Here is an 18128-nt window from a genome sequence, read left to right as displayed (position 1 = left end):
TATAGTAAGATGACTTATATGGTCAGAAAAAACCCTATCAAAATTTCCACGCTGGATATTCAAGAACCCCCGAACCGTCTAACGGCCCGGGGGGAGAACACCAGCCCCCTAGAGCTTCCAGCAAAATCAGGAATCACATTTAGTACAAGCTGGACAAAAAATAAGAGCAAAGCAAATAACCAAAAAACAAGGAAGCAGGACTTAGCTTAATTTTGCAAGATCCAAGACCAGCAGACAGGAACAAACAGAAAGGAACTGATTACAACGATGCCAGGCACTGGACTGAGAAACCAGGAAGTTTATATAGCAACACCCCTGGACTAACGACCCAGGTGGGTGCCAAACTGAGGAAAGACAATCCCAGAGTCATATCACTAGTGACCACAAGAGGGAGCCAAAAAAGTCTAATTCACAACAGTACCCCCCCTTTAAGGAGGGGTCACCGAACCCTCACCAAGACCACCAGGGCGATCAGGATGAGCAGCGTGAAAGGCACGAACTAAATTGGCCGCATGCACATCAGAGGCAACCACCCAGGAATTATCCTCCTGACCATAGCCCTTCCACTTGACCAGATACTGAAGCCTCCGCCTGGAGAGACGAGAATCCAAGATCTTCTCCACCACATACTCCAACTTGCCCTCAACCAACACCGGAGCAGGAGGCTCAACAGAAGGAACCACAGGTACAACGTACCGCCGCAACAAAGACCTATGGAACACGTTGTGAATGGCAAACGACACCGGAAGATCCAAGCGAAAGGAAACAGGATTAAGGATTTCCAATATCTTGTAAGGACCGATGAAGCGAGGCTTAAATTTAGGAGAGGAGACCTTCATAGGAACAAATCGAGAAGACAGCCATACCAAATCCCCAACACGAAGTCGGGGACCCACGCCGCGGCGGCGGTTGGCAAAACGCTGAGCCTTCTCCTGTGACAACTTCAAGTTGTCCACCACATGATTCCAGATCCGCTGCAACCTATCCACCACGGAATCTACCCCAGGACAGTCAGAAGGCTCCACATGTCCCGAGGAAAAACGAGGATGGAAACCAGAGTTGCAAAAAAATGGCGAAACCAAAGTAGCGGAACTAGCCCGATTATTAAGGGCAAACTCAGCCAACGGCAAGAAGGTCACCCAATCATCCTGATCTGCAGAAACAAAACACCTCAAATAAGCCTCCAGAGTCTGATTAGTTCGCTCCGTTTGTCCATTAGTCTGAGGATGAAAGGCAGACGAAAACGACAAATCAATGCCCATCTTAGCACAAAAGGATCGCCAGAACCTGGAAACAAACTGGGATCCTCTGTCAGACACAATATTCTCAGGAATGCCGTGTAAACGAACCACATTCTGAAAGAACAAAGGAACCAGATCGGAAGAGGAAGGCAGCTTAGGCAAAGATACCAAATGGACCATCTTGGAAAAGCGATCACATACCACCCAGATGACAGACATGCCCTGAGACACCGGAAGATCTGAAATGAAATCCATGGAAATGTGTGTCCAAGGCCTCTTCGGGACAGGCAAGGGCAAGAGCAACCCGCTGGCACGAGAACAGCAAGGCTTAGCTCGAGCACAAGTCCCACAGGACTGCACAAATGACCGCACATCCCGTGACAAGGAAGGCCACCAAAAGGACCTAGCCACCAGATCTCTGGTGCCAAAAATTCCCAGATGCCCTGCCAACACCGAGGAATGAACCTCGGAAATGACTCTGCTGGTCCACTTATCAGGAACAAACAGTCTGTCAGGTGGACAAGAGTCAGGTCTACCAGCCTGAAATCTCTGCAACACACGTCGCAAATCCGGAGAAATGGCTGACAGGATAACTCCCTCTTTGAGAATACCAACTGGTTCTGCGACTCCAGGAGAGTCAGGCACAAAGCTCCTTGAAAGAGCATCAGCCTTCACATTCTTCGAACCTGGTAAATACGAGACCACAAAGTCAAAACGGGAGAAAAACAATGACCAGCGGGCCTGTCTAGGATTCAGGCGTTTAGCAGACTCGAGATACATCAGATTTTTGTGATCAGTCAAGACCACCACACGATGCTTAGCACCCTCGAGCCAATGACGCCACTCCTCAAATGCCCACTTCATGGCCAACAACTCCCGATTGCCAACATCATAATTCCGCTCAGCAGGTGAAAACTTCCTAGAGAAAAAAGCACATGGTCTCATTACAGAGCAACCAGGGCCTCTCTGCGACAAAACGGCCCCTGCCCCAATCTCAGAAGCATCCACTTCAACCTGAAAGGGAAGTGAGACATCAGGCTGGCACAAAACAGGCGCCGAAGTAAACCGGCGCTTCAACTCTTGAAAGGCTTCCACGGCTGCAGGAGCCCAGTTAGCGACATCAGAACCTTTCTTGGTCATATCCGTCAAAGGTTTAACAACGCTAGAAAAATTAGCGATAAAACGACGGTAGAAGTTAGCAAAACTCAAGAACTTCGGAAGAGTCTTAACTGACGTGGGTTGAGTCCAATCATGAATAGCTCGGACCTTGACTGGGTCCATCTCCACCGCAGAAGGGGAAAAAATAAAACCCAAAAAGGGAACCTTCTGTACTCCAAAGAGACACTTTGAGCCCTTAACAAACAAAGCATTCTCACGCAAAACCTGAAACACCATCCTGACCTGCTCTACATGCGAGTCCCAATCATCAGAAAAAAACAGAATATCATCCAGATAAACAATCATAAATTTATCCAGATACTTCCGGAAAATATCATGCATAAAGGACTGAAACACTGAAGGAGCATTAGAGAGCCCGAAAGGCATCACCATGTACTCAATATGACCTTCGGGCATATTAAATGCAGTTTTCCATTCATCTCCTTGCTTAATGCGCACAAGGTTGTACGCACCACGAAGATCTATCTTGGTGAACCACTTGGCACCTTTAATCCGGGCAAACAAGTCCGACAATAGAGGCAAAGGATACTGAAATTTAACAGTGATTTTATTCAGAAGCCGATAGTCAATACAAGGTCTCAAAGATCCATCCTTCTTGGCCACAATAAAGAATCCCGCACCAAGAGGGGAAGAGGATGGAAGGATATGCCCCTTCTCCAGAGATTCCTGGATATACGAACGCATTGCGGTATGCTCAGGTACAGACAGATTAAATAATCTTCCCTTAGGAAATGTACTACCTGGAATCAAATCTATAGCGCAGTCACAGTCCCTATGAGGAGGAAGAGCACTGGACCTGGACTCGCTGAATACATCCTGGTAATCAGACAAATACTCAGGAACTTCCGAAGGAGTAGAGGAAGCAATAGACACCGGCGGGGAATCACCATGAATTCCCTGACAGCCCCAACTTGACACAGACATTGCCTTCCAATCCAAGACTGGATTATGGGTCTGTAACCATGGCAGACCCAAAACGACCAAATCATGCATTTTATGCAGAACAAGAAAACGAATCACCTCCCGATGTTCAGGAGTCATGCACATGGTTACCTGTGTCCAAAACTGCGGTTTATTTTCCGCCAATGGCGTAGCATCAATACCTCTAAGAGGGATAGGATTTACCAACGGCTCAAGAACAAAACCACAGCGCTTGGCAAACGACAGATCCATAAGACTCAGGGCAGCACCTGAATCCACAAACGCCATAACAGGGTAGTAATAATAATAATAATAATAATAATAATAATTTTTATTTATATAGCGCCAACATATTCCGCAGCGCTTTACAACTTATAGAGGGGACTTGTACAGACAATAGACATTACAGCATAACAGAAATCACAGTTCAAAACAGATACCAGGAGGAATGAGGGCCCTGCTCGCAAGCTTACAAACTATGAGGAAAAGGGGAGACACGAGAGGTGGATGGAGGGTAGGAGGACAACGAGCAAATTAAAGTCACAGACAAAATAAATTTAGGTTGCAAATTACCAATGGCGACAGGACTAACAACCCTAGTTAGGCGTTTAGAGCATGCTGATATAACATGTGTAGAATCACCACAGTAAAAACACAACCCATTCTGACGTCTATGATTTTTCCGTTCATTTCTAGTCTGAATTCTACCACATTGCATTAAATCAGGTGTTTGTTCAGACAACACCACCAGAGGATTCGCGGCTTTGCGCTCCCGCAAACGCCGGTCAATTTGAATAGCCAGCGCCATGGAATCATTCAGACCTGTAGGAATGGAGAAACCCACCATCACATTCTTAATGGCTTCAGAAAGGCCATTTCTGAAATTTGCGGCCAGAGCACACTCATTCCACTGAGTAAGCACGGACAATTTCCGAAATTTTTGGCAATACACTTCAGCTTCATCCTGACCCTGAGAAATAGCCAGCAAGGCTTTTTCTGCCTGAATTTCAAGATTGGGTTCCTCGTAAAGCAATCCGAGCGCCAGAAAAAATGCATCAATATTTGCCAATGCCGGATCTCCTGGCGCTAGCGAGAAGGCCCAATCCTGAGGGTCGCCCCGTAAGAAAGAGATAACAATTTTTACTTGCTGAGCTGAGTCTCCAGATGAACGGGGTCTCAGAGATAGAAACAATTTACAATTATTCCTGAAATTCCTAAACTTAAATCGGTCTCCAGAGAACAGTTCAGGAATAGGTATTTTAGGTTCAGACATTGGACTACTGGTAACAAAATCTTGTATGCCCTGCACACGAGCAGCAAGCTGATCCACACATGTAATCAAAGTCTGGACATTCATGTCTGCAGCAAGCACAAGCCACTGAGAGGTAAAGGGGAGGAAAAAAGAGAGGAAAGAAAAAAAAAAAAAAACTCAGACTTTCCTTTCTTGTAATCCCACTTCTGCAATGCATTAAACATTCAACCTTGGCCTGGCATATTGTTATGACCCCAATGGCAGAGGGTCTCAAAAGTACATACCAAGTCTGCAAACACAAAAAACCAGCTCATAGGGCAGTGGTAACTGGGCTGACAATATATCTAATCCTAGCACCACAAATAGCAGCAGCCAGGGAACGTGCCTACGTTGGTTCTAGACGTCTCGCGCCAGCCGGAGAACTAACTAACCCTAGAAGGGAAAAGATAGACCTTTCTTGCCTCCAGAGAAAAGACCCCAAAAGTTGGATACAAGCCCCCAACAAATAATAACGGTGAGGTAAGGAGAAAAGACAAACGTAAGAATGAACTAGATATTTAGCAAAGAGAGGCCCACTGACTAATAGCAGAATATAGTAAGATGACTTATATGGTCAGCAAAAACCCTATCAAAATTTCCACGCTGGATATTCAAGAACCCCCGAACCGTCTAACGGCCCGGGGGGAGAACACCAGCCCCCTAGAGCTTCCAGCAAAATCAGGAATCACATTTAGTACAAGCTGGACAAAAAATAAGAGCAAAGCAAATAACCAAAAAACAAGGAAGCAGGACTTAGCTTAATTTTGCAAGATCCAAGACCAGCAGACAGGAGCAAACAGAAAGGAACTGATTACAACGATGCCAGGCACTGGACTGAGAAACCAGGAAGTTTATATAGCAACACCCCTGGACTAACGACCCAGGTGGGTGCCAAACTGAGGATAGACAATCCCAGAGTCATATCACTAGTGACCACAAGAGGGAGCCAAAAAAGTCTAATTCACAACAATTTCCATAGTCATGAAAATACAGAAAAATCTTTAAATGAGAAGGTGTGTCCAAACTTTTGGTCTGTACTGTATAGTATAATGTAGCCCCAGTCATATATAGTATAATGCACCCCCACACCAGTATAATGCACTCCTATACGAGTATAATGCAGCCCGATAGTATAATGCAACCCCATAATAGTATAATGCACCACCATAGCTGTATAATGCACCCCTCATAGCAGTATAATGCACCCCCCATAGCAGTATAATGCAGCCCCCATAGCAGTATAATGCAGCCCCATAGTGATATAATTCAGCCAGATATTAGTATAATGCACCTCCTTAGTGGTATAATGCACCCACATAGTGGTATAATGCAGCACCATAGTAGTGTAATGCAGCCCCATACCACGGCTTTGCAAAAAAAAGGTTTCTCCTTACCAGGCCAAGGTCCAGCTGTGTCCTCCGCTAACATTCAGCTGAGATGTGCACCATCGTTCTGGCGTATGACAGTGATGTCAAACGTCGGCAACGTGACGTCAACTGTTGGCCTGTGATTGTGGGAGGAATCTCATGCACGGCAACAGATTTTAGCTGATCGTGCATCTGAGTTACTGAAGCAGCAAGATCCTGCCCAGTGAGCAGAAGAGAGGGGGCACCATTCACCAGTAAGGGCAGTAATGCCCTGATGGCGGCTATGGTTGTGTTTGCACTTGTAGCAGAGCTTTGTGTGTAGCAGCAGAGTGATGTGTATGCATGTAGCAGAGCTGAATGTGCAAATGTAGCAGAGCTGTTTGCATAGACAGCAAAGCAGAGTGCGCATAGAAAGCAAAGCAGAGTGCGCATGTGCTGTGCATGCAGCCATGTTCTGTTTCTACAGTATGTGAGTGGAAAATGTACATAATGTGTGTGCTATATGTGTATAGTACACTCGCTCCAGAGACACAGTTAAAATATATCCATTTCCTCCATATTCTACACTAGTGCAGTAAAATTTATAATATTGACCCATTCACTTCTTTACACCACCTTGCAAGTTTTAATTGGTATAAATATGTTGTTCCAATTTTCTGATGTTTAAACCTGAGGTGCGTCTTACAGTTAGTTCTGCAATAAAGTCTGAAAAATAGATAATCAAACTTCTAGACCTTAAGTTGGTTTCATGAAAATATAGCATTGTCATATGGAACTGTAGATTAGACTTGATAAATCTATTTGCAACATTCCCAATTCAAAGTTCTTGTACCCCAATGCTAAATCTCCATAATGACCCCTGTACTTACTATATGTGATTTGTAAAACCGCTATCTGCATGACAGAGTAGCCTTTGGACACTAATAGATACCAGACCATGGTATATGACTGCTACCACTGCTAAAGTGTCCATTATAGGACATAATCTGATATCATAGTCAATCAATGGAATAATGTCAATTTTAGGCTAAATACCCCATCTGAGAATTGACTTTGACATCTGACTCAATGTCAACTAAACTATCTACTCACCCAAAGAAACATGGGCATTACATTTGGTTATGTGATTTCCATTGCAAACCTGTGTATGAAAGTCATTGGGACTTTCACACAGAACTCCTCAAATTCAAATGATGTTTGATTTTGACATCTGACATTCCTCACAAATCAGAATGAAAATCACAAAGACTTTCCGACACCCTGAGTATTTGTATGGTTAATATTATAAGCCAAGAAAAACTGATGTGCAGCAATACTTGAGCTTATGCCAACTTGGTAAAGTTCCTGCTTTGTGGAATAGAGCTTCTGAATTTGAGTCCCAGGAAAAGATATATTAAGCTTTGCTTTTCAGAATTATTCTGACTACCACACAAACTCAATCGATGTTTGAGCTTGATATCTGACATTCTTCACACATCAGAATGAGAATAACAATGACTTTTAGACACGCTAAGCATTTTCATGTTTAATCCCATCAGTCCAGAAAAATTAATAGCCAATATTTAAGGCTATGTGCACACGTTGCGGATTTAGATGTAGATCCGCAGCATTTTTGGTCTCACGGAATTGCATCAAATCCGCAGTGTAGTGCACAAGCGATGTCAGTCAATGGGAAATTGAGAATATTTGTGCAAATGCTGCGGAAAAAAACGCGCGGATTTGCAGGATTTTATTTTCTGCAACATGTTAATTCTTTTTGCAGATCTACAGCGTTTCTGCACCCATTGACTTCCATTGTGTCAGGCTGATCTGCGGTTTTGCTGCGGATGTGCCTGTGAGAAGCTCTGCAGATTGGGAGAAGGAAGAGTTTGTGGGCAGAGTGTGGGCAGAGACTGTGTGTGTGCAGAGAAGATGTGTGTGTCTGTGTGCAGGTGTTTGTGTGTGTCTGTGGGAGTCTGTGGAGGTCTGGGGGGTGTGCAGGGCTGTGTGTGTGTGCGGGGCTGTGTGTCTGTGTGTGTTTGCATGGGTCTGCGGGTGTCTGCAGGGCTGTGTGTGTGTGTGTGGGGCTGTATGTATGTGTGTGCAGGGCTGTGTGTGTGTGTCTGTGTGTAGACAGGCATCGTCCGATGGGACTACTAGTCCCATCCGGCTATGCCTGCTACAGTGACAGCTAGCCGGATGATGGGACAGTAGTAGTCCCATTATCCGGCTACTGTGTTCAAGTTTTAAAAAAAATCACATACACACATATACAGTACATACATATAGATATACAGTACATACAATATACAGCTAATCCCCAAAGCCCTCGATCACCTGCAAAAAATTAAAAATAATAAACCAATAGTATACTCCCTGATCCGATGTAATCCATTTAATAACAAGTGTCCCACGACGATCTCTATTATCTAGATAGATAATAGATAGATCTATAGATAGATAGATCTATAGCTAAAAGCACAAAAAGAGGATTCAGAGATCCTCCAAAAATGAGAAAAAACAGCAAAACATGGCAGAGATGCTTACCTGCCTAGGCCTCCAAACAAATGCACTATCAGGATGCAGTGGACCCATGTGGTGGAAAAAACACAGGTGCAGCATAACCGATGAGGCAGCCACTCACAACCTACCAAACTAATGGAGGGGGTGGCTGCTTGGCACATTGCTGCACAAAAAAGACTTGTATGTGGCGCTGTTCACACAATGGAGATGCACAGCATCCAGGCAGGCCTAGTAGTGACACCCTTCTATTAGATCAGGCGGGCCTGCCCAGCGCTATCCAAATGCACCCCATGTGAACAGACACCACAGTTTACAAGAGAAAAATTGGCCCAACTGCACCCCGGAAAAAAGTGCAAAAAACACATAAAACATTTTTTTATGTGAGGTATTAGTTGATATTTTGGCCAAAATAAAGAAGCTCATTACCCGCGTCAAGGGTCCCTACGCTCATGAGTCCTAACTCTAAAATAGCTAAAAGCACAAAAAGAGGATTCAGAGATCTATCTATCTATCTATAGATCTATCTATCTACGGTATATATCTATCTACCTATCTATTATCTATCTATCTTTCTGTGTGTGTAAACATTATTCTTCAGTGGAGTATGTAAATGAAGAGGTTGGACAAGAAACAACATCACAATTCTTTTTTTTGCTCAATAATAGATCTTTATTTAGCTATCAAAAAGCGTACAAATCCGCATTAAAAAAAAAGCATGAAAATCCGCATCAAAAACGCATAAAAAATGCACCAAATCCTAATTTACTATATATCTATTTTCAAGTGACTGTAGGGGTTTGCATAATTTCTCAGGAATCGGTTTAGTTCAAATGTATTTATTGTACATTTTTCTTTGCATCTACCCAAGAACTGGCTGCAAATTCGAGACCACTAGGGGTCTCACTAGTCCACTGCCTGCTAGGCATGGTCCTTTTCTAGCAGCAAAAACAGGCTTGAGGAATTTTGGACCTTTCATAGACTAGCTGATGCTGGCTGCAGAAGATGTGTGGGATTCCCTATCACCTCACAGATCTGCAAAGCAGCTTACATTAATGCAAGTTGATGCTAGGCTTGGTACCAGGAATTGAAGCTTGAGGGAGATAATTTGCATATTCCTTGTGCATTCCGGGAAAAGTGAAGAGTCACCGCAAGTCTGAGAATCTTTGGATGTAGCTGGTATGATCTGCTTGGAGGAAATTGTCAAATTAGGAATTGAAGCTGGAAGGAGATAATTTGCATATTCCTGGTGCATTTTGGGAAGAGTGAAGAGTTGCTGCATGTCTGAGGATCTTTGGGTGTAGCTGGGTTGACCTGCTTGGAGGAAATGGTCATTCATCGAATCTTTATGGCAATTCCACAGAAATTAGTTTTGCTCAACATGGAGAAGGAGATTATCCATATGGTGTGCTGCAATGTGTGCTATATGTTTACAGACTTGCCAGAGAAAAATATAAACTTTACATGTCAGAAATGCAAGCTTGTGACTCTGTAAGAGGAAAAGATACAAAGTCTTTAGGAGAGAAGAGCTACACTGAAGCACATCAAAGAACATGGGGATTTCCTTGACAGAGCAGAATAAACTCTTCAGAGTGTTGCAATACAAGAACTTCTCAGATTTCTTGCGGAAGCTAAAGACAGAGTAGAAATAACTATTCAGAATGTTCAAAGAGAAACACCTTTCATTGTACCTGCAGAATAAGAGAAATAGAAGCATGTGACCAAAAGAAGCAGGAGGATGAGGAGGCAGTTAACACCCATACCACTGAAAAACCGCTACCAGGCTCTCACACAGGACAAGTATGAAAATATACATAAAAAGTGCTTTTACCACAAAGTACACCCCAGTAAGAAATCAGAAGCCTCTTGAACGGAGAAAAAGAAGCATTGTGGTAATGAAGAAAAGGAGAGTAGTGCTGGTGGGGGATTCACTACTGAGAGGAACAGAAGCCGCTAACTGCCGACCTAGGATTACCTCACAAGAAGTGTGCTGTCTTCCAGGTGCCAAAATCAAAGATGTGTGTGATAGGGTATCAAGACTCTTGCGTGCTACAGGTGATTACACATGTCTGCTACTACAAGTAAGAACAACTGAAACATCAAAAAAGGACCTGGAAACTATATGCAGAGACTTTGAAGACCTAGGCCTGAAAGTCAAGGAACTGGAAGCGCAGGTCATCTCCTCTCCATCCTCCCAGTGGACTAAGGAAATTGAACAGGATTCTACAAGTGAACAACTAGATATGTTGATGGTGCTGTGAGCAATGTGTTGGGTTTCTTGACCATGGAGTAAGTCACCTGTATGATGGACAGGTGCTTGAGATGTGATGCATCTTACGAAAACAGGAAAATACATATATTTGGTAGACTCCTTGCTACACTAATCAGGAGATGTTTAAACGAGAGCAATATGGGATGGGAAATATATGACCAGGAAAAAATATGCAGCTAATGAATTCTTTTGAAAATCCTGCTAATAGAAGTTTAGAAGTAGAATTAAAGAATGGAAACAACAAATTCTGAATGAAAATAGAGGAGCAAGAAAAACTGACTACAAACCTAAATGTGTTTATACAAATGCACAGAGCATGGGAAACAAACAAGGAGAATTGGAGCTGCTAACACAAGAAGAGAAATATGAGTTCATAGGCATCAATGAAACTTGGTGGGATGATACACATGATTGGAATACAAGCCTTGAAGGCTTCAACTTATTTATTAGAAACAGGATTAACAGTAGGGGAGGAGGTTTTGCACTGTATGTTAGGAAACATACATCTCCACAAAGATCCAAGCTTCAGAGACTGGTAGCTCTGTAGAAATTGTTTGAGTAAGAATACAAGAGGAGAAGACCAGAAATGACACTATTGTAGGTGTTTATTATAGATCACCTGGACAGACTGAAGATATGGAGGAATACTTTATACATCAGATGTGTCTGTTCTAAAAAAAATACGACTTGGTGATCATGGGAGATTTTAACTATCCAGATATTTGTTGTCTCTCTCAGGCAAATATATTGGAAACTCTTATCTTCTCTTTTTGCCAACTTTATCTTTCAAAAGGCAGAAGAGAGAACAAGATGATTTGCAGTCTTGGATCTTATTCATACCAACAGGGAGGAAATAGTTGAGGAAGTAAAGGTGGCTGGAAATTTAATCATGCTATCCTCGAATTTTGGATATCAAGAGGAGGGAGACCAGTGAGTATTCAGACTTTAAGTTTGGACTTGGGAAAGGCAGATTTTAATGGACTCAGAAACAGAACATGAATTTTTCAATGGATGTTCTAAAGGCCAGAAATGTCCAAGAAGGATGGTACAGGAAAGAAATATATCTTGGTACCGTGTTAGCTAGTAGATAGAAAAATATTTAGAATTGAGAGTCCTCAGTGGTTGATACCTTTTAATGGCTAACTGAAAAGATGGTAATCTGATGAAGAGACGTATGTAGTCTGGAAAGCTTGCAATTTGTTACCATCTTTTCAGTTAGCCATTAAAAGGTATCAACCACTGAGGACTCTCAAGAAGGATGGGAAATTTTGATAAATTAATTTCTCACTGCACAATCGGTAACGATCCCGAAAAGCAGGAAGAATTGGAAGCATTTAAAAAGACCAGAATGGATGAAGACAGAATTTAATAAATTGTCAAAAATGGAAACAGAAGTGTATATTAAATGTAAAGCGGGGAGCATATCTACAGAAGAATACAATGCTGTTTGCAGGGAATGCAGGGCAAGTGTTAGATGGGCTAAAGCCAGTAATTGAGGTAAGTAAGTAAGTGAGGCTTGCAAGGGAGACCAAAAGCAGTAAAAAAGGATTTTGGGGGTATGTCAAAAGCAAAAGCAAAGCCAAAGATGCTATAGGATTTTTACAGGATGAAAAGGGTGAAGTTGTCAAAAATTGTATTGAGAAAGCTGAACCCTTAAATTCCTATTTTAAATCAGTATTCTCTAAAAAAGCACTTGCAACATCAATTGATGTTCACGTTGCCTTCCAAGGAATAAAAGAATCCACACTATCTATGAAGAGAGAGATGGTGAGGGAACACTTAGCTAATTCAAAGGAATTTAAATCTCCTGGTTCAGATGAATTACATCTTAGTGTACTAGGGATCCAAGAAGTATCATTTCTCCTTGCGGAGAGTGACATGTTAAGCATGTCGAGATGAGGAGATTTAAAGCCGCAATGCTCCTCTGGGAAATATGCAAATTGTCTCTTCAGAGAGGAAGAGGACTAGAACTCTAGTGGATCCCGGTCAGATGCCTCTCACCCAGCCAAAACCAGATCTCCACTTTGCACTGATGAGGGGCAGTACCTTGAAACAGTGTCTGCAAATTGAGATCTTGTTTGGCTCTTATCCTAAGTCATGTGACAAGGCTTGTTAAAGGGTCAACATTGACTGTTAGGATTGCTATTTCCAATAGGTGGCACTAGAGTTCCAGTAATCTTCCTCTCTGAAGAGACAATTTGCATATTTCCTAGAGGACCATTGCGGCTTTAAGTCTCCTCATCTCGACATGCTTAGCTTGTCACTCTCCACAAGGAAAAATGATATTTCTTGGATCCCGGTCAGACGCCTCTCACCCAGCCAAAACTAGATCTCCACTTTGCAATGACGAGGGGCAGTACCCCAAAACACAGTGTCTGCAAACAGATCTGGTTTGGCTCTTATCCTAAGTCATGTGACAAGGCTCGTTAAAGGGTCAACATTGACTGTTAGGTTTGCTATTTCCAATAGGTGGTACTAGAGTTCTAGTCCTCTTCATCTCTGAAGAGACAATTTGCATCTTAGTGTGCTAAGAGATAGCCGAGGAAATTTCAGAACCACTAGCCATAATCCTTGAAAAATCCTGGAGAACTGGATAAGTCCCAGGAGATTGAAGAAGGGTAAATGTTGTCCCTATCTTCAAAAACAGAAAGAAGATGGAGTCAGGAAATTACAGGTCAGTAAGCTTTGCTTCTATATCAGGAAAGATCTTTGAACACATTATTAAACAACATGTATGTAAGTACTTGAATAAGAATACAGTAATTAACCAGAGCCAGCATGGGTTTGTAGCAAACAAGTCATGCCAGACTAATCTAATTTACTTCTATGATGGAATCACTAACTGGGTGGATCATGGAAATGAGGTATATATAGTATATTTCAACTTCAGCATAACATTTGATAAAGAATGGGATTGAAAAGGCTATGGTTAGGTGGATTCTTAACAGGCTCAGTGATCATATTGAAAGAGTGCTAAAAATTGGTTGCACATACAGATGGAAGAGTATTTCAAATGGGGTACCACAAAGCTCTGTCCTGGCCCCAGTGTTTTTCAACATTTTTATAAATAATCTAGATAAGGGAACTGAAGGTAAACTGATCAAATTTACAGATGATGCAAAGCTAGAAAGAATAACTAACACTAGAAGGATTCAGAAGGATATAGATAAGGTTGAACAATTGGCAGCGACTAGGGTTGAGCGAAACGGATCGGTCATATTCATAAGTCGCCGACTTTTGGCAAAGTCGGTTTCATGAAACCCGACCCGATCCCAGCGTGGGATCGGCCCTGCGGTACACGATCTTCGCGCCAAAGTCGCATTTCCTATGATGCTTAAAGCGCCATTTCTCAGCCAATGAAGGTGCACGCAGAGTGTGGGCAGCGTGATGACATAGGTCCTGGTCCCCACCATCTTAGAGAAGGGCATGGCAGTGATTGGCTTGCTTTCTGCGGCATCACAGGGGCTATAAAGGGGCATTCCTGCCGACCGCCATGTTACTGCTGCTGATCTGAGCATAGGGAGAGGTTGCTGCCGCTTCGTCAGAAGCAGGGATAGCGTTAGGCAGGGTAAACTAAGTCCCAAACCGCTTGTGCTGTAGCGATTTCCACTGTCCAACACCACCTTTTCTTTTTGGGACAGTGGAGGCTCGATTTCTGTGCAACAGCTCTCTAGGTTATAAGGCTCCCTGATAGCTGCACTGCTGTGTGTACGCCGCTGTGCAAACCAACTGCTTTTTTCAAAGCACAAATCCTGTTGCTCCTTCCTTTCTGCACAGCTATCTTGTTTGTTTGTCCACACTTTTGACTTTTGTGTGCAGCAGTCCTTTTTATTGCTGCCTGACATACTTTTCTGATATAAATGTAGGGAGATAGTAATTGCTGTACAGTCCCCCTTTTTTTTTTTTTTTTTGTTATATCTCTTCAAGCCACTTTTTGCCACAGAAAATATACTCTAATACAGTGGCCCAGATTAATTCACAATTCTCCCAGAAAAAAAAATAAAAGTGGGAGACTAAGATTGGCAAATCTGCATTAGTGCCAGTCCTGTGTGTGGCATCTGTCTTTGTTTTTTCTGCCACAGAAAACCTACTGTATAACAGTGGGCCTGATTTCCTCACAATTCTCCCAGAAAAAAAATAAAAGTGGGAGATTAAGATTGGCAAATCTGCATTAGTGCCAGTCCTGTGTGTGGCATCTGTCTTTGTTTTTCTGCCACAGAAAACCTACTGTGTAAGGCCGGCCTCACACTAGCGAGTTTTACGGACGTATGAGTGCATAAACTACGTCTGTAAAATTCGCATTACACACGGCCCAATGATTCCCTATGTCCCAGCTCCTATCATGAACTCACATGAACTCGAGTGTGGGAACTTTTCCAAGGCTGCAGTTCATGAGAACATCCAGCAGAGGGCACCTCACCGCGACTCAATGTAAGTACAGATCACCCTGCTTTCCTTTCAGCACCCGGGGTTACAGGTACGAGCGAGTGCTTTAGCACAGCTCCTGCCTGTAAATTGATTTAACCCCTTCAGATGGATTTACTTCGTGGGACGTGACAGTTCATCAGAAGTTATGTATATTGTTGGTTTATTATTTTGCCAAGCGAGGGTCTTCAGGTGGATTGAGAGAGCAATAAAATATTAAAACAACCTGTGTGTTTATTTCATTAAAATAATTTTTAATAATGTGTGTGTGTGGTTTTTAACCCTTTCATACAATTGGATTAATAATGGATAGGTGTCATAATTGACGCCTCTCCATTATTAATCTGGCTTAATGTCACCTTACAATAGCAAGGTGGCATTAACCCTTCATTACCCCATATCCCACCGCTACATGTGAGTGGGAAGAGAGTGGCCAAGTGCCAGAATAGGCGCATCTTCCAGATGTGCCTTTTCTGGGGTGGCTGGGGGCAGATGTTTGTAGCCAGGGGGGGCCAATAACCACGTACCCTCTCTAGGCTATTAATATCTGCCCTCAGTCACTGGCTTTACCGCCCTGGCGGAGAAAATTGCGCGGGAGCCCACGCCAATTTTTTCCGCCATTTAACCCTTTATTTTAGCAGCTACAGCACCCAAATTTTGCACATACACACTACTAACATTAGTAGTGTGGAATATGCCAAAAAAAAGGGATATGAGATGGTTTACTGTATGTAAACCATGTCTCATATCCTGTCGGGTTTGTGAAGGAGAAATGAAAAGCCGGCAATTGAATTACTGGCTTTTCACATATATCGCGCTGAATTAAATATAAATACAGAATATATATGTGTCTCAATGACATATATATATATATATATATATATATATATATATATACTGTATATATGTTTTAACAAACATTTGAGCACATAAATCCATTAGATGTCGGTTTTGCAAGCCTGCGAGAAAATATCGCAGTACGGATGCCATACGGATTACATACGGAGGATGCCATGCGCAAAATACGCTGACACACCCTGCCTACGGATGACATACGGACCACTATTTTGGGGACTTTTCTGCGTATTACGGCCGTAAAAAACGGACCGTATTTTTATACGCTGAGTGTGAGGCCGGCCTAACAGTGGGCCTGATTTCTTCACAATTCTCCCAGAAAAAAAAATAAAAGTGGGAGATTAAGATTGGCAAATCTGCATTAGTGCCAGTCCTGTGTGTGGCTTCTGTCTTTGTTTTTCTGCCACAGAAAACCTACTGTGTAACAGTGGGCCTGATTTCTTCACAATTCTCCCAGAAAAAAAAATAAAAGTGGGAGATTAAGATTGGCAAATCTGCATTAGTGCCAATCCTGTGTGTGGCATTTTTTTTTCTGGCACAGAAAACCTACTGTATAACAGTGGGCCAGATTAAATCACTTGTCTCACATATCCCCGAAAAAAATTAAAATAAAGGGAGAATAATCTTGCCAAACCTGTGCATCTGTGCGAGTGCTGTCCTGTGGTATCTGTAATTCATTTTGTGCCACAGGAACTATACCGTGATATAGTGGGCCTGATTCAATCCCTTGTCTCCCATATAAAAAAAAAGAGGGACATTTCTACTGCCAGTGTGTGCATCTGCGTCAGTCCGGCTAGTGCCATATCTGCCAGCCTCTTTCTGCTAATCAAACTGTGTATTGTGTAATACAGTGGGCCTGATTTTTCACTGCATTCTCCCACACATAAAGAGGGACATTTCTATTGCCAGTGTTTTTATCTGCGTCACTCCTGTTAGTGCCATATCTGCCAGCCTCTTTCTACTAATCAAACTGTGTTGTGTAATACAGTGGGCCTGATTTTTCCCTGGATTCTCCCACACATAAAGAGGGACATTTCTATTGCCAGTGTGTGCATCTGCGTCACTCCTGTTAGTGCCATATCTGCCAGCCTCTTTCTGCCAATCAAACTGTCTACTGTAATATAGTGGGCCTGATTTTTCACTGCATTCTCCCACACACAAAGAGGGACATTTCTATTGCCAGTGTTTTTATCTGCATCATTTCTGTTAGTGCCATATCTGCCAGCCTCTTTCTGCCAAACAAACTGTGTAGTGTAATACAGTGGGCCTGATTTTTCCCTGCATTCTCCCACACATAAAGAGGGACATTTCTATTGCCAGTGTGTGCATCTGTGTGCGTCAGTCCTGTTAGTGTCATATCTGCCAGCCTCTTTCTGCCAATCAAACTGTCTAGTGTAATACAGTGGGCCTCATTTTTCACTGCATTCTCCCACACATAAAAAAGGGAGATTTACATTCCCAACAAGTTCACGCACACCTTGTACCTGGTTTTACAGGACCACATAACGGTTGTTAGTTTGGTAACATTTTTCCAAGAATGAGGAAGTCTGGTGGAAGAGGTCGTGGCCGGTCATTGGCAGCTGGAAATGATGGTAGTGGTGGTGGACGTGGAGCATCAGGTGGTCGTGGGAAAAGCAGTATAGCCCCTAAGTCTCGAGTTGTTGAGCCAGCGTCCTCGTCTGGCTACACAAGGCCTCGAAGGCTCCCTTTTCTGGGAGTAGGAAAACCGCTTTTGAAGCCGGAGCAGCAGGAACAAGTATTGGCTTTCATTGCTGACTCTGCCTCTAGCTCTTTCGCCTCCTCCTCGGAAAGTGCCAAATGTCAGAGCAGTGCGTCGTCAGTGGATGCTCCCGGTCAGGAACAAGTTGCTTCCTTGTGTCCATTCACCCAGAACAACGGTGAAGGATGCGTCAGGCGACACAACTGGTTACTCCATGGAGCTCTTTACACATACTGTGCCTGGGTTAGAAAGGGAAATTGTTAACAGGCCATGCCCATTACAAGATGAATCGGACATGGAGTGCACAGATGCACAGCCACAGCCAGATTATTATGCTGTTCCTTTGACTCAGATCAGA

Source organism: Ranitomeya variabilis, chromosome 3, assembly GCF_051348905.1.
Source record: "Ranitomeya variabilis isolate aRanVar5 chromosome 3, aRanVar5.hap1, whole genome shotgun sequence".
Classification (NCBI taxonomy): domain Eukaryota; kingdom Metazoa; phylum Chordata; class Amphibia; order Anura; family Dendrobatidae; genus Ranitomeya; species Ranitomeya variabilis.
This window is presented reverse-complemented; position numbering follows the sequence as displayed.